Here is a 25,271-nt window from a genome sequence, read left to right on the forward strand (position 1 = left end):
AGTAAAGTTTCGAACCAATAGTAATGTTTTATGCGTACTCATAGATGTCGCCACATGACTTGCATGTTTGTTTTTAATACAGGTGAGGTGGCAACAGTGCCCAAAAAATTGAAATATGAAAGTTGTTATAAATATTAGGAAAAAGGGTTATAAATTGTTAAACAGTAAGTAAATATATATAAACATAACATAGCAATAAATCAAAAATGCAATCTCAAATTTTTCAAAAACAGTCCCTGAACTATACGATAGACTGAAGTCCCCAAAGTATGCGGTATATATAACATTTTTTTGAGGACCGTCCCCAAAGTATGCAAATGTCCCCGAAATATACAGTACATCGGAAAAAAGTCCCCAAAATATATGGTACGCATATATATATATATATATATATATATATATATATATATATATATATATATATATATATATATATATATATATATATATATATATATATATATATATATATATATATATATATATATATACAATGAATAAGTTAATATACCCCCCATCCTATGGTGGAGGGTCTAAAAACCATCAAAATATTTACGAAATACAAACATTTAGCAAATTCTAGTTGTATGTATTTAAACTACTCACCTTGAGTATTATAACTTATAGTTACAATTTTTTTTTTAATAAAAATATTTATTTAAAAAACAGTTTTAAGTTATACAAAAAATGCGCTGCTTTAGTCTTGTTACCACGCGGACGAAAAAGACAATTTTTCATATGTTTGGGTGTAAATGTATGTTTGCCACTCAAATTTTTTTAACAAAATATTTTTAAGTGCAAGCATATAATGTTCATAAACTAGCATAACATGTTTGGGACATATATGTTAATATGTTAGAACATATTATGTTTGGGACATAAAATGTTTGTAAATATAATATGCTTAGATGCAAACATATATTAATTTAGAAATAGCCTATAAACATATATGTGTTTAGAAAGAGAGACCTAGAGAGTAAGCTGCAAGTAAAATAATGGAAGCAACCAATTGGCGCCTTAAAAAAATATCCACACAGAGAAAAGTTCACTAAAATTTTTTTCTACCAGTGTATGCCCTAAGGTGAAACATAATATATTTGAACAATATAAACAATATTTTGTTTGGACCATTCCTGAAAATATATATGCTTGAAGCAAAATGTGTTTGGGGTATATGTTACAGAAGCGATTTTTTTAAGGGTGCACCTATTAAAAGTTTTATCAACATTTACGGATGTTTGTGGATAAACATGGTTGCCAATAGTAACAATTTTTTTTTTAATTTTTTACTATCAATATGTTTGTTAGTAAACCCCATCTAGAAAATCCAACTCAAAAAATTCGTCCTCATTCACGAAAAAATCTGGGGAAAAATCCCCAATACTGACAATCCCCAATAGAGGCGATAGAGTTTACCTCAGTGATACGAGAAAACCTCCTAACAACTTTGAAATACTTCTCATTGTCTAGTGAACATAAAACACTCACGAAAAACGTTAAAGTCTTCCGTGTAAACGATGAGCAAGCTTTCCAGTACATCTTTGCCTAGAGATGATAAAACACATCCGAAAAAATTTTTAAGTCTTCCCTATAAAAGATGAGTATGCTTTATATTAAACCACAGTGCATTATGTTCATGTAGAAGAATGCTTACGACGATAAAAACCTTTTTGATATACAATTAGAAGTTTTCCCAGATTGAAAAGTTATATTTGAAGTTAAATCATTGTGTGACATTCTTTTATCTATGACAAATAAACAAACAATGTTTGACATATAATCTCTTAATAGTCATTTACATCATGGCATTTCTTCATGAAATAAATAAAAACAGTTCAACAAATTAATTCCAAAGTTAACCTTATCACTTACTTGTTTATGGTATATCTGAAAATTTTCTACTGATCATATCACAGTCATAATTAACTAAATAATCATAAAGACTGAGTATAACTTCCCCATTAATATGACATTGAATTAAAAATTACAAAACAAAGTTCAAAGAGTCATTCATAATATTGACGGAAAGGGTGATGGCGAATGAAAGGAACAATCTCAAAAGTAAGATTTTCTTAACATACATCGAGCACATATGAGTTTATGTATAAGAAGAAATTTCCCAGAGATATACACATGCAAAACTCTTTTATTGAATCGGGCTCATTGTGCTCTAGTCTGTTTTCTTCTCAGACTTTTGTAGACAAACAAAACCCTACACTTGTGCGTATTCACTCCATAGTACGTACTCCTGTACCATACATACCCATACATATTTATCTTACAATTTACTCTTTGTTCACATATAACATAGTAGTCTCCCCTGTACGTTGATGTGCAGTTAATTACAATCTGTGGTTAATTTGTTCTTTCGTAAGTGTGAGATTGTGTGTGTGTGTTTTTTGTGTGGATATAAAACAGACAATACCCACCCAGTCGGAAAAAGCGTCGTGTTTCTGGCATTATAACGTACCTTATTTAGGAGCCAGTAGTGATGCCACACAAATGCAAACTCTATTTCAAAATAACATTGGGTGTCATTGGGCGTCAAGTACTTGCCCTCTCACTTCAATTTATATTGCTTGTATAAGGCGTGATCTTATTAGGAGAAAAAATTACCTTAAATAAGGCCTTCTAAATATGTTGTCTTAGAAGGTCTTGGGAAAAAAATAAAAAAAATCTATTTTTAGATTTTTTGTTTTTGCTTTTAATGCTATTTTTCCCTATTCCTGGAAAGTTTTCATAGTTTTATTATAATTACAATTTATTTCTATTTTCTTAACATTTTAAAATTTCTCCTGAAAGCGGTGTCGAACTCACGACCATTGACTTCATAAGCGCACACTCTACCCACTCGGCTACGGTCGGCTGTGCTTTGCACAGAGCTAAAGGCTATTGTAAATGTAACACACATAAACACATTATCCTACGCATTCCATGAGAGTTGTGTTAACAGGTCTGTTATTAGAAACGACAACATAATGGATAGTGATGCTGCTCCACCAAAGAAGCATTGTACTTCCAATACTCCAGTTTTTAGAAACCGAAAAATATTCACTACTCATGATTCTCTGCATTGCATAATCAGGGGCTTTCTAACGTCTAATATCGGCATATGAAATTCGATAGCATTGTTAAATGTTGTTGATCAGTTACAATCAACAGCGATATAATGAGAACAACGTCAAATAGTCAAATTTAAAAAAAATATATATTTTAAACTTTATTAAATATTTATATTACTATACATACTCGAAAATTAATTTTTATTTAAATTAATCAGAATATGGAAAAATTAAATGTAAAACTAAACGTATGGAATTCTATACCTGTGCTCCAATATAATTAAATAATATTTTAATTAGATGGAATACAAAAATTAATTAATTAATTATAAACAAAGAAACTAAAACCTTATTTTATATTTATATTTATATTTATATTTATATTTATATTTATATTTATATTTATATTTATATTTATATTTATATTTATATTTATATTTATATTTATATTTATATTTATATTTATATTTATATTTATATTTATATTTATATTTATATTTATATTTATATTTATATTTATATTTATATTTATATTTATATTTATATTTATATTTATATTTATATTTATATTTATATTTATATTTATATTTATATTTATATTTATATTTATATTTATATTTATATTTATATTTATATTTATATTTATATTTATATTTATATTTATATTTATATTTATATTTATATTTATATTTATATTTATATTTATATTTATATTTATATTTATATTTATATTTATATTTATATTTATATTTATATTTATATTTATATATATATTTATATTTATATTTATATTTATATTTATATTTATATTTATATTTATATTTATATTTATATTTATATTTATATTTATATTTATATTTATATTTATATTTATATTTATATTTATATTTATATTTATATTTATATTTATATTTATATTTATATTTATATTTATATTTATATTTATATTTATATTTATATTTATATTTATATTTATATTTATATTTATATTTATATTTATATTTATATTTATATTTATATTTATATTTATATTTATATTTATATTTATATTTATATTTATATTTATATTTATATTTATATTTATATTTATATTTATATTTATATTTATATTTATATTTATATTTATATTTATATTTATATTTATATTTATATTTATATTTATATTTATATTTATATTTATATTTATATTTATATTTATATTTATATTTATATTTATATTTATATTTATATTTATATTTATATTTATATTTATATTTATATTTATATTTATATTTATATTTATATTTATATTTATATTTATATTTATATTTATATTTATATTTATATTTATATTTATATTTATATTTATATTTGTATTTATATTTACATTTATATTTACATTTATATTTATATTTATATTTGTAATTATTTTTATATAAATTAATGTATATTTAAATTGCTAATTATTTTTTATTTTTAAACATTTTTCTTTGTAAATCTTATTTTTCTCTCTCTTAAATGCTTTTCTCAATTGCATTTTATATGCATCAAAAGTGACTACTTCTTCTTCAATTGCTTTGAAGAATATTTGGTTGATATTATTGTAAGTTTTAAAGGATTCTTTATTTTGAAACCCGTCATAGTTAAAGGCTTTTATAATATATATAGTTAAAGGCTTTTATAATATTATGTTTAATAAATGTTCTTGAATTTGTCGAAAAATATTCACTTAGTTTTGAGATATCGACATGATGTCAGCGTTTGTAATACTCTTTAGTTAATTTTTCTATAAATAATAAGTGTGTTCACGTTTTTTCTGTGACATTTGTCCTGTAGTGATACTTTCATAGAAAACGATGCCTCTTATTGCTTAAGACTTAAGAAAATATGTAATTTTGACTTCATCCAATGTAAACTATAATTTCAAAAAAAAATTTAACAGAAATAAGAAGTGTGTTTCGTTTTTAAATGAAATAATTTCAATAAAAAACAAGCCTTCTCGTGTAAGTTGAAATGTCATTAGTAGTCGTTCCGATGTTTGGCTTAAAACAGACATTATAATAGGCTTGATTTGAGAAGCGAGTTGGCAATGTCTATTGAATCTTTTCGCCTTTAGCAAATTTTAAAAAACATAGATGTTAAAGCACGTTATCATGTAAGTTGTGTTGGAAGTTTCATTGACGCTATTATAATGTGTATTTTCAGCTCTTATAAATGCAGGGCCCACGAATTATCCGACTGGGTAAGGTAAAGTTTGAGTATCTCCCACTGTGTGCTTTATTAGTTTCCCTCACAGATGTGTGGAAACAAGTGTTGAGTTGAGTGAATGAATAGACCGTAGACTGTATGTAAGGGTAGTGGTGTATGTACGTATTTTCCTCAATCTTAATTGTTCTGTCTATAGGTTGGTTGTATAAGATTGAATTGGGACTATAAGATTAAATGTAATATTCTGGTTGACCATTTTGTCTTAAATATAGGGTGGATTATTTCGAACGAATGAAAATTAATGAAAAACGTACATGTGTATAAATCTTGCTAATTAAAATAAGGTTTTTAAACTATAGAATGTTGTCATTAGCCCTCAACATAGCTCAAGCAGAGTAGGTCTGTCAAAAACTGCGAAATGTTTCACACACATATACACACAAACAGAAAACCCCGTAATTAAACTAATGCTGAATTTAACATATTTTTATTTGTTTATTTATTAATTTAATTTATAGTAATTATAAGCCAAGAATAAAAAAAGAAATAGCATTAGCTACAAAGGCCATTAGAAAAACACATATTTTTATTGCAAACAAACTTTTGTTTTGTTTGTAGTTAAATTTTATTTTATGTTTTTTTTTTCGAAAATTTCCACAGCCCATTGGTTCACAATTGCCACTCGTGTCAAAAAATTTCCCAAAATGTGGAGAATATCTTACCACAATCTACTACATTAAAAAAATCTTATTTTGAAGTTAGTGATAAAATCTTTGTGGTTAGAATGAAAATAATTTTTGTTTCTTCGTATGAACGAATGATCCCTCAGATTAGCGACAATTTGTGGGTGTATAAATACCCTTCAATTGTAAATATGTCGAATTTTATATGTTTTAACGATTTTGGCCTGTACCAACAAGTGAAAATTGCTACTCGTACAAAAAAGAAGAACTTACTCACAACAGAACTATGAAATAGCACGAAAATTAAAATTTTTAAAGATATTGAATTATAAAACAAAATTTTATTTCTATAGAAGATTTTCTAAAAATTTCATTTCTATAGAAATTTTTTTCAAAATTTTATTTCTACAGCAAATTTTCTCAAAAATGTATTTTTATAGAAAATTTTCTCAAAATTTTTGTTTCTATAGAAAATTGTCTTAAAATTTTATTTCTATAGAAAATTTTCTCAAAAATTTATTTTTTTATAGAAAAATTTCTCAACATTATTTCTATAGAAAATTTTATATGTTTTAACGATTTTGGCCTGCCAACAAGTGAAAATAGCTACTCGTACAAAAAAGATGAAATTACTCACAACAGAACTATGAAATAACACGAAAATTAAAATTTTTAAAGATATTGAATTATAAAACAAAATTCTCAAAATTTTATTTCTATAGAAGATTTTCTGAAAATTTCATTTCAATAGAAAATTCTTTCAAAATTTTATTTCTATAGAACATTTTCTCAAAAATTTATTTTTATAGAAAATGTTCTAAAAATTTTATTTCTATAGAAAATTGTCTCAAAATTTTATCTCTATAGAAAATTTTCTCAAAAATTTATTTTTATAGAAAAATTTATCAAAATTTTATTTCTATAAAAAAATTTTCTCAAATTTTTTATTCTCTAGAAAATTGTTTCAAAATTTTATTCCTATAAAAAATTTTCTCAAAGTTTTCTTTGTAGAAAATTTTCTCAAAATTTTTTTCTATAGAAAATGGTCTCAAAATTTTATTCCTTTGGAATATTTTCTCAAATTTTTATTACTCTATACAATTGTCTCAAAATTTTATTTCTGTAGAAAATTTTGTCAGAATTTTATTTCTATAAAAAATTGTCTCAAAATTGTATTGCTATAGAAAATTATAAAAAATTTTCTCAACCATTTTTTTCTATAGAAATTTTTCTCAAAATTTTATTTCTATAAAAAATTTTCTCAAAATTTTATTTCTATAGAAAGTTTTCTCAAATTTTTATTTCTATAAAAAATTTTCTCAAAATTTTATTTCTATAAAAAATTTTCTCAAAGTTTTTTTTTCTATAGAAAATTTTCTCGAAATTTTATTTCTATAGAAAATGGTCTCAAAATTTTATTCCTATATAAAGTTTTCTCAAAATTTTATTTATGTAGAAAATTTTGTCAAAATTGTATTCCTAAAGAAAATTGTCTCAAAATTGTATTGCTATAGAAAATTATAGAAAAATGTCTCAACAGTTTTTTTCTATAGAAAATTTTCTCAAAATTTTATTCCTCAAAAAAATTTTCTCAAAGTTTTATTTCTATAAAATTTTTTTTTAACATTGTATTTCTATACAAAATTTTCTCAAAATTTTATTTATATAGAAATTTTTTTCAAAATTTTATTCCTATAAATAATTTTCTCAAAAAATTATTTCTATAGAAAATTGTCCCAAAATTTTATTTCAAAATTTTATTTCTGTAGAAAATTTTCTCAAAATTTTATTTCTATAGAAAATTTTTTCAAAATATTATTTCTGTGGGAAATTTTCTTAAAATTTTATTTCTATAGAAAATTGTCTATTTTTATTCTTTAGAAAATTGTTTCAAAATTTTTCTTTCAATAAAAACATTTTGCAAAATTCATTTCTATAGAAAATTTTCGCAAAATGTTATTCCCATAGAAAATTTCGTAAAATTTTTATTTCTCTAGAAAGTTGTCTCAAACTTTTATTGCTATAGAAAAGTATAGAAAAATTTCTCAAAATTGTATTTCTCTAGAAAATGTTCTCAAAATTTTATTCCAAAATTTTGATTCTATAGAAAATTGTCTCAAAATTTTATATCTATAGAAAATTTTTTCAATATTTTAATTCTATAAATAATTTTCTCAAAATTTTGTTTTTATAGAAATTTATCTCAATTTTATTCTTATAGTAAATTTCCTCAATGTTTTGTTTCTGTAGTAAATTTCCTCAATGTTTTATTTCTGTTGAACATTTTCTAAAAAGTTTATTTCTGTAGAAAATTTTCTAAAAATTTTATTTCTATAGAAAATTGTTTAAAAATTTTATTTTTATAAGAAAATTGTCTCAAAATTTTATTCCTTTAGAAAATTTTCTCAAATGTTTATTTCTCTAGAAAATTGTCTCAAAATTTTATTTCTATAGAAATTTGTCTCAAAATTTTCTTCCTACAGAAAATTTTCTCAATGTTTTATTTATATAGAAAAGTGTCTCAAAATTTTATTTCTGTAGAAAGTTGTCTCAAAATTTTTTTCTTATAGAAAATTTTCTCAACATTTTATTTCTATAGAAAGTTGTCTGAAAATTGTATTCCTAGTTTCCAAAAATTTCATTCCTATAGAAAATGTTCTCAACATTTTATTTCCTAAAAGATTTCATTTATATAGAAAATTTAAGTGCCTTTGGAGAGAAATCTACCAAAACATCAAACAGTAAAAAATCTACCATTTTTGGTAGAATTCTACCAACTGTGGCAACCGTGATTGGAATTCCCAAGTATGTCTCAAAATTTTATGAACTAAGCTTGGATATAATGTTCTATGGCCGGCCACCGTGATGCAATGGTTAGCATGCCCGCCTTGCATACACAAGGTCGTGGGTTCGATTCCTGCTTCGACCGAACACCAAAAAATTTTTCAGCGTGGATTATCCCACCTCAGTAATGCTGGTGACATTTCTGAGGGTTTCAAAGCTTCTCTAAGTGGTTTCACTGCAATGTGGAACGCCGTTCGGACTCGGCTATAAAAAGGAGGTCCCTTGTCATAGAGCTTAACATGGAATCGGGCTGCCACCTAACCATGGCCGTACACATAAATTTAATGTAACTGAAGTAGAAAAAAAAAAATTTCGTACGATTTCCAAAAATAGTAAGAATTAACAAATGTATGGTTAAAATCAGGGCTGTGGTATCGGAGTCGTAAATAGTGTGCTCTACTCCGACTTCGCCCAAACCATGTTTTCTATGTTTTCTAGAAGGTTAGAACAGAGGATGGGCTAAATCGATCCATTTTAATTTTATTTAAAGATGATAAAGACATATCCCTCTGTCTGTAGACTTCACGCTCGAATATAACTCACACTGCGAAATTTTGTGATATACCGCTCACATATAAATTGATCCTGTGATTTAGCTTCTTGACCGATTAGTCTAACGTTTTGGCCAACCTGCAATTTTCATACGTTTTGACAGAAATAGAAGCCATAAATTCGGTCCAGATTTTTCATAAAGTCTTACATAAACCGATTTCTTGGGGTACAGAATCAAATTAGTGATTTTATTATTTATTACATATCACTCATATAAAATGATTCCAGGATTTTTCTTCTTAAACTTCTTGAAGCAGAATTTATTGAACATAGGAGACAATTGGCCTTAAATTTGAAATATCGAGTTCTTTTAGAAGCCAAATATGTTTAGTTTTTTTCGGTGTGCATCATAATTTGCAATCAAAAAGTTTTTACACAGGTAACTTGTTATTTGCAAATCGATCGAACATTTAACACTAATCTTCAAACAGAATAAATGGGCACCTAATATATAGGAAAATTGTCATGTTTATATAAATTATTTAAAAATTTTCAATCTTCCGCCATAACTCAAATAAATACCAATTCTCTGCCACAACCCCCATAAATTTCATTCTCTAACCATTAGAACCCATTCAGCTTAACTTAGAAACATCCTTTATTTATTATTGTAGTCTAACTTCTATGTGGCCATAGACGTTTATATTCCTGCGGGTCTGTTATTTTGTATAGAAGATTCTCTACTTTCGCCAGCTATGGTACAGACTTGTCTGCCAACCATGGTCCATGGAATAAAATACAAACCTAGAAAATAAATTCTATTTTATCAACACTCGGACAGGCGTGTGAAATAATAGTAAAATATGATTTGCCCACGAATTTATGTGTTTTTCTGTTCCACACAAACCCAAAGCACTGAACGTTGTAATGTAGGCTCTAATATGAGGGTATCTTCAATTCAGATACAATGCCCAGAGGCTGGAGCACAAAAATATGTTGTGGGAAAAATGATAATGAATTCATATGATGAAATAGGTCTTTTTCTGCTATAATAGAGCTTCTTTTTGTTTGACGAGCTAACTAATTATGCCATTGGCCACGAATGGACTGAATTTAATTTTATGACTATAATTTAGGCAAATTTCAGATAATAATAGACATTTGAAAAAGGAATGGAAAGTAGCAGCAGGCATTTAAACGGTTATAATAAACCGGGCAAATTTAAACGAATTTAATTGAATTCACGAATATTAATTTAATGAATATCACACGATAAGATTTACATATAAATTAAATTAAATTTAATTTGTTAAAATTGTCAGACTTTTTTGTAATATTTATTTCTTTTTAGAAAATGTTGTCAAAATTTTATTTCTAAAGAAAAAAATTGACAGCATTTTATTTCTATAGCAAATTTTGTCAAAATTTTATTTCTATTAAATATTTTGTGAAATTTTATTTCTATAGAAACTTTTGTCAAAATTTTATTTCTATGGAAAATTTTGTCAAAATTTTACTTCTATGGAAAATTTTGTCAAAATTGTATATCTATGGAAAATTTGTCAAATTTTATTTCTATGAAAATTTTGTCAAAAATTTATTTCTATATAGAATGTTGTCAAAATTTTATTTTTTTATATGTTTTTTGGAAAATTTCATGTCTTTAGAAAATTTTGTGAACATTTTTTTCCAAAAAAATTTTTTTTATATATTTGTACCTCTTAAATGGAGAGGAACCTCTTTACAAAATCTACCAAAACATCAAGAATCCTACCATTCTACCAAACAGTAAAAAATCGACCATTTTTGGTAGAATTCTATCAACTGTGGCAGCCGTGAACACAACATCAGTAGACCAGTGATCATCTTCCAAATGGGAGTTTGGTCACCATGTATTTATGAACGAAAATTTGCTTCTAAAATTTCAAGTAATAAAACTGGGTGGTAGATCAATATGGATGTGAACCATCTTCATCATTTCTACATTTGAGGGATATGCTCAAACCAGTTAGGCAACGTTTTAGGTTAGGTTATAGAGGATGACATCAATTTTTGTGTTAAAATTGATGTCCACTTAACAGGTTGGCTGATAAGTCCCCGGTCTAACAAAGTAAAACACTTTTTTTTGTCAAAATTCGTTTTTATTATTCAACATAATTCCCTTCAAGAGCGATACAACGATTATAACGACCTTCCAATTTTTTGATACCATTTTGGTAGTACTCCTTCAGTTTTGCTTCAAAATAGGCCTCAGTTTCGGCAATCACCTCTTCATTGCAGCCAAATTTGTTTCCCTGCGAGCATCCTTTTGAGGTCTGAGAACAAGAAAAAATCGCTGGGGACAGATCTGGAGAATGAGGTGGGTGGGGAAGCAATTCGAAGCCCAATTCATGAATTTTTGCCATCGTTCGCAATGACTTGTGGCACGGTGCGTTGTCTTGGTGGAACAACACTTTTTTTACCCTCCACCATAGGATGGGGGTATATTAACTTTGTCATTCCGTTTGTAACACATCGAAATATTGCTCTAAGACCCCATAAAGTATATATATTCTGGGTCGTGGTGAAATTCTGAGTCGATCTGAGCATGTCCGTCCGTCTGTTGAAATCCCGCTAACTTCCGAACGAAACAAGCTATCGACTTGAAACTTGGCACAAGTAGTTGTTATTGATGTAGGTCGGATGGCATTGCAAATGGGCCATATCGGTCCACTTTTACGTATAGCCCCCATATAAACGGACCCCCAAATTTGGTTTGTGATTGCTCTAAGAGAAGCAAATTTCATCCGATCCGGCTGAAATTTGGTACATGGTGTTAGTATACGGTCTCTAACAACCGTGCAAAAATTGGTCCATATCGGTCCACTTTTACGTATAGCCCCCATATAAACGCACACCCAAATTTGGCTTGCGATTGCTCTAAAAGAAGCAAATTTCATCCGATCAGGCTGAAATTTGGTACATGGTGTTAGTATATGGTCTCTAACAACCATGCACAAATTGGTCCATATCGGTCCACTTTTACGTATAGCCCCCATATAAACGGACCCCCAAATTTGGTTTGCGATTGCTCTAACAAAAGCAAATTTGATCCGATCCGGCTGAAATTTGGTACATGGTGTTAGTATATGGTCTCTAACAACCTTGCAAAAATTGGTCCATATCAGTTCACTTTTACGTAGAGCCCCCATATAAATGGACCCCCAAATTTGGCTTGCGATTGCTCTAAGAGAAGCAAATTTCATCCGATCCGGCTGAAATTTGGTACATAGTGTTAGTATATGGTCTCTAACAACCATGCAAAAATTGGTCTATATCGGTCCACTTTTACGTATAGCCCCCATATAAACGGACCCCCCAATTTGGCTTGCGATTGTTCTAAGAGAAGCAAATTTCATCCGATCAGCCTGAAATTTGGTACTTAGTGTTAGTATATGGTCTCTAACAACCATGCACAAATTGGTTTATATCAGTCCATAATTATATATAGCCCCCATATAAACCGATTCCCAGATGTGGTTTGCGGATCCTCTAAGAGAAGCAAATTTCATCCGATCCGGCTGAAATTTGGTCCACGGTATTAATATATAGTCTCTAACAACCATGCAAAAATTGGTCCATATCAGTCCATAATTATATATAGCCCCTATATAAACCGATCCCCAGATTTGAGCTCGGGAGCCACTTGAACGAGCAAAATTCATCCGATCCGGTTGAAATTTGCAACGTGGTGTTGATATATGGCCACTAATAACCATGCCAAATGTTATATATAGCCGATCCCCAATCACACAAAAATTGGTCCATATCGGTTCATAATCATGCTTACCACTCGAGCAAAAATAATCTAGCAAAATTTTATTTCTTTAGAAAATTTTGTCGAAATTTTATTCCTATAGAAAATTTTGTCAAATTTTATTTCTATAGAAAATTTTGGCAAAATTTTATTTCTGTAGAAAATGTTGTCAACATTTTAATTCTATAGAGAATGTTGTAAAAATTTAGTCAAAATTTTTGTTTTTTATTGTTGGCTTCTCTTCAATCGTTATTGTTGTTTTTTTTTTGATCTCAGCTTAAAGTCATGCATTGACTAAACTACAAGCAGCTTTTGCTGCAAGTAGAGGATGCTGATGAGGAATGTGGTAATTCCGAAACAGCCCAAATAAATTTTGTCAAAATGTTATTCTATAGAAAATTTTGTTAAAATCGTATTTCTATAGAAAATGTTGTCCAAATTTTACTTCTATAAAAAATGTTGTCAAAATTTTATTTCTATAGAAAATTTTGTCAAACTTAATTATATACGTATTTAATCGGACATTTGAAGTTTAATATATACCACGTATGGACTAAGTGGTATATATTACGGTATTAGGAAGTTTTGAGATACCTTGTCATCGGCAAAAGTTACCGCAACCCAAGTAATTCGATTGTGGATGACAGTCTTCAGTAGAAGTTTCTACGCAAACCATGGTTTAGGGCACATAAGCATCGGCCTGGCCGAACTTACGGCCGTATATACTTGTTTATTACTAATGTAGAAATAAAATGCTAATAATGTGATTTATTGAAGAAATTGCGAAAAAAAGTCCCCACAAAAGTCCCCAAATTCATAGTCTTCGCAGTATTCAAAACTAGTCTGTTTAACCTCATAAACTCATTAACAAGTGCAAAGTCCCTTTCCATCTCCATTTTCAAGAGTGTATAATGTTTATATGGATATAAAATCGATATGTCATCAGCAATCAGTACAATTGACCCAAACAATTCCGAATTCTGAAAATCATTGATATATAAAATATAATAGTAGTGGGCCTAATATACTGCCCTGCGGAACTCCACAATCCATCAGTCTATCTGTACTTCAGCCCTCCCCCACCTGAACAAATTGTTTCCTATTGGTTAGAAAACTCCTAATAAGAGCAAGCTCCCGACCTCTGATGCCATAATGAAAAAGTTTCCCCAGCAGAATTCCATGGTCAACTAAGTCAAATGCCTTAGTTTAATCATAAAATATAGCACCTATACCAGAAAACCCTCTATCTAAGCCCCTGCAACTCGAATTCAGCACTCTTAAGACAGCCTTATGCGTTCCTCCCCCTTTGGCAAAAGCAAACTGTGATCTAGATATAGGAGACTCCTCTTCAAAATAATTCAGTAGTTGAGTGTGAATTATCCTCTTAAATACCTTGTCAATAGACGACAAGAGTGCAATCGGTCTAAATTGTTCCAAGTCCCCAACTCAAAAATTTCGAAAAATATCACCAATTTGGAGGAAAATTCCCAATACTCGCAACACTGATTGTGATATCACAAATGGTGAACTTCTCTTTTTTTTTGAAGCACTCAGCAATGTCACCAGCATTGCTGAGAAGGTATCCACAGCTTAAAAGGTTTTTGGTGTTTAGTCGAAACTGAGATTGAACCCAGTGACTCCCCTGAAATAATGGATAGAGTACATGTGTATAAATCAGGGATCCGGAGCGGAGCGGAGCGAGGAGCGGAGCGGAGCAATCCCTTTTTTTGCCGGAGCGGGAGCGGCATTTCTAAAATCCGGAGCGGAGCGGGAGCGGAGCGGTTTCCAAATAAAAAACCGCTCCGCTCCGAATAAAATATTACTTGAATGAAATGTGTAACTTTGAAATTACTTAGTACTTAGCGTAGTGTGAGTAAACGTTTAAAATGTACGATATGTATTTTTGTACGTACGTACATTGGGGAAAACACAAAGTGTTTTTTTAGTAATTGTTTTCAAAAACGGCAAATGTCAAAATATATCTCTAGTATGTGTTGTAAAAGTAACAACAGTACTTTCGATCAATTTCATCCCGTATTACTACAAAGATGTTTGTAATGAACGCCAAATAAATGCAATTAAACGATCTTATTTATATTTAATTTTTTAGTTTTCTACACTGAAAAAAATATTGTCGTGAAGTCAAAGATTTCATGTCCTTAGAATAAGAATACAAATTTTGCTTAACATGGAAGACGCATTTCTCTAAAATAAAGTTTTTTTCCTTGTCCAAAAGTCAATAAACTTTTGAATGAAGTTGTAATGTCCTTATAATAAAGTGATTTTACTTAAAAATGTGTATCATAACATGAAAGATAAAATTTTTGAGGTAAGGTCAACGTGACTTTAATAATTAAGAAAAATTCTTTAAAATTAATAAAATTGTATTTAAATTTGTTTCCTTTTTGCATCTTGCCTACAAAGCAAAACATCGTTAAAAAATAAGACAAGTTTTTCAACACTTTATATTAAAGACGCTTGTTACTTGAAACATAGCATAATTTCTACTGGAAGTCGAGTCTTAATATGGAAAATAAAATTGTCGTTAACTCGTTTTTAAAGGATTTTGATAACAACTGACGAAAAAAATCTAAAAAAAATTAAAAATTAGCATTTGCTTCCTAGAAGCAAGTACATAACCCCCAAATTTAAAAGAGAATTGCGTCTTTAAAGTATCCTTACTTGTATTCTCCGCTTCTTTGGCTCGGAATTAATACCCAAACTGTTAAAGTAAAGACAAAATCTTTGGAACCAGGCATGCGTTTTTTCAGTGTAAGGACATTCATATTTGCTTTACTATTGTACTATACCCTAGCATTCTCTTATTTCTGATATTAGTTCTCGAAAATTTAATTAAAATTATGGATAGTTTCAATTTTGGTTGAAAAATGTGCGCATATACATTTATTTTAATTTTTTCTCACATTGAAAACTAATGACTTGATTTTATTATTGCATGTTATCTACTTTTTTGAGAACGAACATTTCTTAAAAACGCTGGTAGAAAATGTATTTTTACAATAAAGTGGAAAAAAGCGAAATTAGGTAACACTAGATCTGAGTAAGAATATTCGTAGGTATACCACGGACTGATTTCGATGGAGGTTGTTGCAAACATACACTGAAAAAAAGCATACCCGGTTCCAAAGATTTTGTCTTTACTTTAAAAAATTTGGTATTGATTCCGAGCCAAAGAAGCGGAGAATACAAGCAAGGACACTTTTAAAACACAATTCTCTCTTAAATTTAGGTTTTGTGTACTTGCTTCTAGGAAGCAAATTTTAATTTTTCGCTTTCTCAGCTTTTTTTCTTCATATGCTATCAAAGTCCTTTAAAAACGAGTTAACGGCAACTTTATTTTCCAAATTAGGACTCGACTTCCAGTAGAAATTATGCTATATTTGAAGTAAAAAACTTCTTTAAAATAAAGTTTTGAAAAACATATCCTATATTTGAACGATTTTTTGCTTTGTAGTCAATATGCAAAAAGACAACAAATTTAAAGACAATTTCATTAAATTTAAAGAATTTTTCTGAATTATTAAAGTAAAATTGACCTTTTTTGAAATTTTTTGTTTCATGTTAAGATACCCATTTTTAAGTCAAATCATCAAATATTACAAAACCTTTTCTCTACGTCTGTTGCAAAACAAAAAAAAAACTTTCGGAGAGTAGTTACTTCTACTCTGTGTATAGACTTTCAATTCCAATCAGCGTTGCCGTTTTGGTCCGATCGGACCAAAATTGGTCCAAAAGATTTCTAATTTTTAAATTTGGTCCATTTTCATAAATTTGGTTTCTATCACATATTAAATAGTAGATGGTGCACCGCAAAGAATATTGCGGTGGAGGCCAAATATTTCACATGCTTAAAATACGAATACGAATTTTGCTTAGAATAGAAGACGTATTTCTCTGATATAAAGTTTTTTCCTTGTCTAAAAGTCTCTAAACTTTTCAATGAAGTCAGTTTGTCTTTATAGCTAAGTGATTCGACATAAAAATGTGTATCCTAACATGAATGAAAATTTCGTTTTAATGAAGTCAAAATGGATTTAATATTTCTGAAAAAATCTTCAAAATTAATAAAATGTTTCAACACATTGTTTTAAAGTCATTATACCCTAAACCACATAGTGGTTAGGGTATAATAAATTTGATCTGCCAAAAAATGTACCTACCAGAAATATTGATTTTAGACCCCATAAAATATATACCGATCGACTCAGAATCACCTCCTGAGTCGATCGAGCGCTTGGTGTCCGTCCGTCCGTCCGTCTGTCCATGTATTTGTTGTTCACAGGATTCCGGTGGCAATTATTAACCGATTTTGATGAAATTTGGTACAGGGAGTTTTTGGGCACAACGACGAACACTATTGAATTTGGAAGAAATCGGATCAAATTTAGATATAGCTCCCATATATATGTATCGCCCGATTTCGACAAATGGGGTCACGCTGTGCTTTTTTTCAAACGGATCGTCGCCAAATTTGGCAAAAGGTAATCTTTTTCATCGCCCTTCAAGTCTGCAAAATTTCATCCAAATCGGTTCAGATTTAGATATAGCTCTCATATATATGTATCGCCCGATTTTCCCAGATTTAGCTATAGCTCCCATATATATGTACCGCCCGATTTTTCTCGAAGAGGAGCGGAGCGGAGCGATTTTTTTTTCTCGGAGCGGAGCGAGGAGCGGAGCGATTTTTTTTTTCTCCGGAGCGGGAGCGGAGCGGAGCGAAAAAAATGGACCGCTCCGGATCCCTGGTATAAATGTATAAAACTTTAACACACATTTCCACATTTGCCCACTGTCCTCAAATTGAAAATGTCACAAAACGTATTATGTTCAATGAATATTCAATTTTCTTTTGAAAAGCCAAAAAATGTCAATGAAAAGCAACATGCAAATTGATTCGGATTCAATTAACACTACCACTGAGAAGCTCTCACTCTCTCTTTACCAAAGAACTACCTAGTTGAAGGTAAGTTCAGGGAAAAAAAAAACAACAAAAACATAAGTGGTTGGAAAAAATTTACCACAAGTGCTTGCAAAATGCTTGCCATTTTACACCAATTACATAAAATGAAGCTTATGAAGCCAATGAAGCTTTAAGCCTCAAGGAGTTGGATGGCAATGTTTAACAAAAACACAAACGAAAGTACATACAGACAAAAGTACAGAGATTTAAATTTCATATGATTTGCTGTATTTATTCCGACTAAGCCATGTGTGAGCAAAAGAGAAGGTGTAATCCAGAGAGTATGAGGGCAAGGAGAATGACAGAATATATAGTATCTCAGAGTATGTTGAATACTTTATTGGTAAATGGTAGCATAAAAGGCATGGCAATACTCTGAGCAAAAATAAAAACCAACTAAAGACATTGTAAACACACATAAAAGTGCTAAAATGTTAATGGTTAATTTTACTGTACATTTATGACTAAATTACTTTCGGATTTTTTTTTACTCTCAGATTTATTTTGTGGAATAAAATGTTTAGCAGTGCATAATACTAATGCTTTGGCATTGGTTAATTTTCGGTTTTGTTTTACAAGTATGCTATATAAAACATTAGCATTATTTGTTGTTACCCCCTTTTGGGGTCTTTTAAATTTTAGCATAGGAGACATGGAAAAAATCACAAATTGGCAGACTTTATTATACTCTACAATGTAGCTGTGTGAAGAAGTTACTAGAACATGGCCATGTCAAGTCACGTAATATCAGAGTATGAATCCGACCGAATTTTGACAGCGGCGGCTAACACTCAATTTTAATCATCATTTTTTCCAATTAAAGTCTTAATTGAGTTATAAAAATATTCAATTATAAATATAATTTTTTTATTAAATTAAATTAATTAAAAATTTTTAATTGAAACAAAAATCTATCACAAAAATTAGTAATGTCAATTAATCTTTTTAATTGATTTTCAATTAAATTTTTAATTGATTCTATCATTACTGTGATTGAAGACATTCCAATTAAAAACAAATATATACGGCCGTAAGTTCGGCCTGGCCGAATCTTATGTACCCTCCACCATGGATTGCGTAGAAACTTCTACGAAAGACTGTCATCCACAAATTTCAAATCACATGGTTGTTAAATATCATATACTACCACCACGTACCAAATTTCAACCAGATCGGATGAATTTTGCTTCTCCAAAAGGCACCGGAGGTCAAATCTGAGGATCGGTTTATATGGGAGCTATATATAATTATGGACTGATAGGAACCAATTCCTGCATGGTTGTTTGGATACCCTATACTAACATCACGTACCAAATTTCAACCGAATGGGAAGAATTTTGCTCTTCCAAGGTGCTCCGGAGGTCAAATCTGGGGATCGGTTTGTATGGGGCCTATATATAATTATTGACCGATATCGACCAATTTTTGCATGGATGTTTGTGGCCATATATTAACTTCATGTACCAAATTTCAACTGAATCAGATAAATTTTGGTCTTCCAAGAGGCTCCGGAGGTCAAATCTGGTGATCGGTTTATATGGGGGCTATATATAATTATGGACCGATATGGACCAATTTTTGCATGGTTGTTCGAGATCATATACTAACACCATGTACCAAATTTTAGCCGGATCGGATGAAAATTGTTTCTCTTAGAGGCTCTGCAAGCCAAATCGGGGGATCGGTTTATATGGGGGCTATATATAATTATGGACCGATGTGAACCAATTTTTGCATGGTTGTTACAGACCATATACTAACACCATGTACCAAATTTCAGCCGGATCCGATGAAATTTGCTTCTCTTAGAGGCCTCGCAAGCCAAATTTGGGGGTCCGTTTATATGGGGGCTATACGAAAAAGTGGACCGATATGGCCCATTTGCAATACCATCCGACCTACATCAATAACAACTACTTGTGCCAAGTTTCAAGTCGATAGCTTGTTTCGTTCGGAAGTAAGCGTGATTTCAACAGACGGAAGGACGGACGGACGGACATGCTCAGATCGACTCAGAATTTCACCACGACCCAGAATATATACTTTATGGGGTCTTAGAGCAATATTTCGATGTGTTACAAACGGAATGACAAAGTTAATGTACCACCCCCCCCCCCCCCCCCATCCCAAGGTGGAGGGTATAAAAATAATCAATTAAAAATTTTTTAATTGAAACCAAAATCAATCACAAAAATTAATAGTATCAATTAAGTTTTTAATTGGATAAATTAATTGTTTAATTGACCTTCAATTAATATTTTAATTGATACTATCATTTCTGTGATTGAATACATTTCAATTAAAAAATTAATTGGATCAATTGATTTCAAGATTGAATCAGAAAAAAATATTTTGTGATATACATATGGTCGTGCGTTCTATCTCAGTTTCGACCGAACAGTAATGCTGGTGACATTTCTGGGTGTTCCGAAGCTTCTCTAAGTAGCTTTACCGAAAATGTGGAACGCCGTTTGGATTCAGCTATAAAAAGGAGGTCCATTTGAGCTGAATATAGAATCGGGAAGCACTTATTGATAAGGGAGAAGTTCACTACCTCGGCATCACTATGGACTGAATAGTCTAAGTGAGCCTGATACATCGGGCTGCCACCTAACTGTTACCAAATAGCCTTACCAAAATAAGCGTTACATGGGCTATAATTTCTTTCGAAGTATGAGAAAAAAATTCAAAAGAAAAACCCCGCAAAAATATCAGCTATAATTTTTGGATGAATGTCGATTTATTAGAGACATACAATAGAAAAATGGTCTCACAATTTCGTATTTTTTCGTTCATTGTTAAAGAAGCTTTTAAAAAGTCATTTTAATTCTCATTAATATGGAAAATATATGTTCCTTATTTATATTTAAGCCTCTACTTTAAAATAACATCGACAAATAAATACAAACTAATTGGGGAAATAGAGTTTGGTGTCGTTTTCGAATGTCCTCCTAAGTGGACAACGGTAGTCAAAGGGTTAAAACACTTTCCAACAAATCTAACATTACAAATTTAAAATGTAAATTCGGAAACCATATGGTTTGAACCGATTATCTTGAGCGAGGATTATGTCCATTGTGGTGTAGGGTATAGAAGCAGTTTTGCTTAAAAACTTTTGCATTTCATGTTTCGTAAAAAAATCCAAATCATTTATATACATTTAGCTCTTTTTCTGGGTAATACTCTTAAGTAAAATGATCCATGGAACATTTACTTTTGTTAGTCGAAATGACAATGGGCATGAAATTTTTAATGTCACATTAAATTTCGTTTTATGAGATATTTCCTGGGTTTTATTAGTCGCAAAAAAGGGGGAAAAGTAAAAGGCAATAAAAAAAGCTCATCATCACACTCCACATACAGAGAAGAACATATCATCCTGGATTATATGTAAGAAGAAGTACTTGAATCACTTCTTTCTGTTCAGAAGCAAGTTATTTTTGATATATGTTTTTTTCCAAGTCAAAGGCATTCTTCACCATCATAAATAATTGATATTTTACTTTTTTTTCTTGTGGTTTCTAAGCTTATGTCTTTTTGTAAAAGGCAATGTTTGTTCTGGTAACATGTGAGTAATTCGCTTGGTTGTAAAAACAAAAATTCCATAAAAATTGCATTAAATGCAAATTTTTATGCAAAATCTCCGTAACTAACAACCCTAAAGAAAAGAGAATGGTAAAAAAAAATATTACCATCCATAAGAACAACTTTGTTGTGATTTTGTTAGACAAAAAAATGACAGGGAAGATGCCATTGGTTTTGGCTGGAAATACTTTACATTTTCATTAGCTTCTTAGTGGTCACGTTGTGAACAATTTAAATTGACCGAAAACACCGACAAACCTGAAAAAAATCAAGAATTGCAGATTATATAATGAACAGTTCTACAATAAGAAGTCTTATTTCGCCTTTTAAAGAAAGAAATAATTTTTTGATATACATGGTCAGATGTTTATTTCGTAATTATAAACATCTGACGGAATAAGCATGAATTATAACTCACCTGTAAGGGGCCACCTAACGTATGAGTGTTGTTTCCCCATATGGAGATATAATATAACGTATACGCCACCATTGTCTCTTTGTATGGCAAGCAGGGTTGCCACTCGAGCCAAAAACTATCTATCAAAATTTAAAGAACATTTTTTTTTCGCAAAATTTAATTTCTATAGAAAATTTTCACAATATTTTATTTCTCCAGGAAATTTTGGCAAAATTTTATTTCTAAAGAAAATTTTCACAATATTTTATTTCTCCAGGATATTTACGAAAAATTTTATTTCTATAGAAAATTTTCCCAAAATTCTATTTCTTTAGAAAATTTTCGCAAAATTTTATTTCTATAGAATATTTTTACAAAACTTTTTTTCTATAGGAAATTTTCGCAATACTTTATTTCTATAGAAAATTTTGGCAAAACTTTATTTCTATAGAAAATTTTCACAAAATGTAATTTCTACAGAAAATTTGCACAAAATGTTATTTCTAACGATCATTTTCGCAAAATTCTATTTCTTTAGAAATTTTTCGCAAAATTCTATTTCTACAGAAAATTTTCTCAAAATTCTATTCCTTTAGAAAATTTTCACAAAATTTTATTTCTATAGAAAATTTGCACAAAATGTTATTTCTATGGAAAATTTTCACAAAATTTTATCTAATTATACAATTATTTTTCGAGCTTTATGGACAGATATAGATTAAGGAACATGGTTAATAGAGCCATTGAAAAGAAAACGCCAGATACAAATCTATACACGCCTGGACTGTACATGTTTCGGTTCGGGTGAATGAACCTTTCCACAGCCTTTAGTATAGATCTGGCTGGGAGAGATAACTCAATTTTGGGCCCTTTATGCTAACTTCTTATGGAGAAAACATTTGGGAAATTTCCTCTTACAAATTGAATCATCTTTACTCCCACTGTACATCATCTTTTCATATAACTTACAATGCCTTTAATCTTATTTTTATTTCGTTTTGTTACATAGTAATGCAACAACACGAAATTTATTTTTAGAAAGCTAATTTGTTAGAATTCACCTAAGTGGTGAACAGTCGAACAATGCTTATTGTTTCTACAGTCAACTACAACATGTGACAATTTTATTTCTCTAAAAAATGTCTACAGAAAATTTTCACAAAATTTTATTTCTATAACAAATTTTTGCTAAATTCATTTCTTTAGAAAATTTTCACAAAACTTTATTTCTATAGAATATTTTCACAAAATTTTATTTCTATAGAAAATTTTCGCAAAACTTTATTTCTATAGAAAATTTGCACAAAATGTTATTTCTAAAGAACATTTTCGAAAAATTCTGTTTCTTTATAAAATTTTCTCAAAATGTTATTTCTATAGAATATTTTCACAAAATTTTATTTCTATAGAAAATTTTCGCAAAACTTTATTTCTATAGAGAATTTTCAAAAAATTTTATTTGTATAGAATATTTTCACAAAATTTTGTTTCTATAGGAAATTTTCGCAAAACTTTATTTTTATAGAAAATTTTCGCAAAACTTTATTTCTGTAGAAAATTTTCATAAAATGTTATTTCTATAGAAAATTTTCACAAAATGTTATTTCTATAAAAACTTTGCACAAAATATTATTTCTAACGAACATTTTCGCAAAATTCTATTTCTTTAGAAAATTGTAGCGAATTTCTATTTCTGTAGAAATTTTTCGCAAAATTCTATTTCTATAGAAAATTTGCACAAAATGTTATTTCTAAAGAGCATTTTCGCAAAAATCTATTTCTTTATAAAATTTTCTCAAAATTTTATTTCTCTAAAAAATTTCTACAGAAAATTTTCACAAAATTTTATTTCCATACCAAATTTTTGCTAAATTCTTTTCTTTAGAAAATTTTCACAAAACTTTATTTTTATAGAAAATTTTCCAAAATTTTATTTCTATAGAAAATTTTCGCAAAACTTTATTTCTATCGAAAATTTGCACAAAATGTTATTTCTAAAGAACATTTTCGCAAAATTCTATTTCTTTATAAAATTTTCTCAAAATTTTATTTCTATAGAATATTTTCACAAAATTCTATTTCTTTAGAAATTTTTCACAAAATTTTACTTCTCTAAAAAATTTCTACAGAAAATTTTTACAAAATTTTATTTCTATAACAAATTTTTGCTGAATTCATTTTTTTAGAAAATTTTCACAAAACTTTATTTCTATAGAAAATTTTCACAAAATTTTATTTCTATAGAAAATTTTCGCAAAGCTTTATTTCTATAAACAATTTGCAAAAAATGTTATTTCTAAAGAACATTTTCGCAAAATTCTATTTCTTTATAAAATTTTCACAAAATTTGATTTCTATAGAATATTTTCTCAAAATTTTATTTCTATAGAAAATTTTCGCAAAACTTTATTTCTATAGAAAATTTTCACAAAATTTTATTTCTATGGAATATTTTTACAAAATTTTGTTTCTATAGGAAATTTTGTCAAAATTTTATTTCTATAGAAAATTTTGTCAAAATTTTATTTCTATTAAAAATTTTGTCAAAATTTTATTTGTATAGAAAATTTTGTCAAAATTTTATTTGTATAGAAAATTTTGTCAAATTTTTATTTCTTTAGAAAATTTTGTCAAAATTTTATTTCTATAGAAAATTTGCTCAAAATGTTATTTCTATAAAAAATTTGCACAAAATGTTATTTCTAACGAACATTTTCGCAAAATTCTATTTCTTTAGAAAATTGTAGCAAAATTCTATTTCTTTAGAAAGTTTTCGCAAAATTCTATTTCTATAGAAAATTTGCACAAAATGTTATTTCTATAGAAAATTTTCGCAAAATTATATTTCTTTAGAAAATTTTCACAAAATTTTATTTCTCTAAAAAATGTCTACAGAAAATTTTAGCAAAATTTTATTTCTACGACAAATTTTTGCAACATTCATTTCTTAGAAAATTTTCACAAACCTTTTTTTCTATAGAAAATTTTCACAAAATTTTATTTCTAGAGAAAATTTTCACAAAACTTTATTTCTATAGAAAATTTGCAAAAAAAAAAAATATTTCTAAAGAACATTTTCGCAAAATTCTATTTCTTACTTAAAATTTTCTCAAAATTTTATTTCTATAGAATATTTTCACAAAATTTTATTTCTATACAAAACTTTCGTAAAACTTTATTTCTATAGAAAATTTTCACAAAATTTTATTTCTATAGAAAATTTTCACAAAATTTTATTTCTATA

The 25,271-nt window shown here is 28.5% G+C and overlaps 1 protein-coding gene across 8 annotated transcripts in view; it reads left to right on the top strand.

Moving 5' to 3' along the window:
* The window catches only part of LOC142240278 (UNC93-like protein), a 195,305-nt gene that overhangs the window by 98,630 nt on the left and 71,404 nt on the right, over positions 1-25,271 (top strand). The window contains exon 1 of one of the 8 annotated variants that reach the window (XM_075311977.1): positions 21,572-21,613. The exons of the other annotated variants lie outside the window; for them this stretch is intronic. The gene's annotated coding sequence lies outside the window, so the exon portion shown is untranslated. Of the gene's footprint in view, positions 1-21,571; positions 21,614-25,271 lie in introns of those variants that run through there. 8 annotated transcript variants of the gene reach the window in all.

This window comes from Haematobia irritans, chromosome 5 (assembly GCF_050003625.1).
Source record: "Haematobia irritans isolate KBUSLIRL chromosome 5, ASM5000362v1, whole genome shotgun sequence".
In the NCBI taxonomy this organism is placed as follows: domain Eukaryota; kingdom Metazoa; phylum Arthropoda; class Insecta; order Diptera; family Muscidae; genus Haematobia; species Haematobia irritans.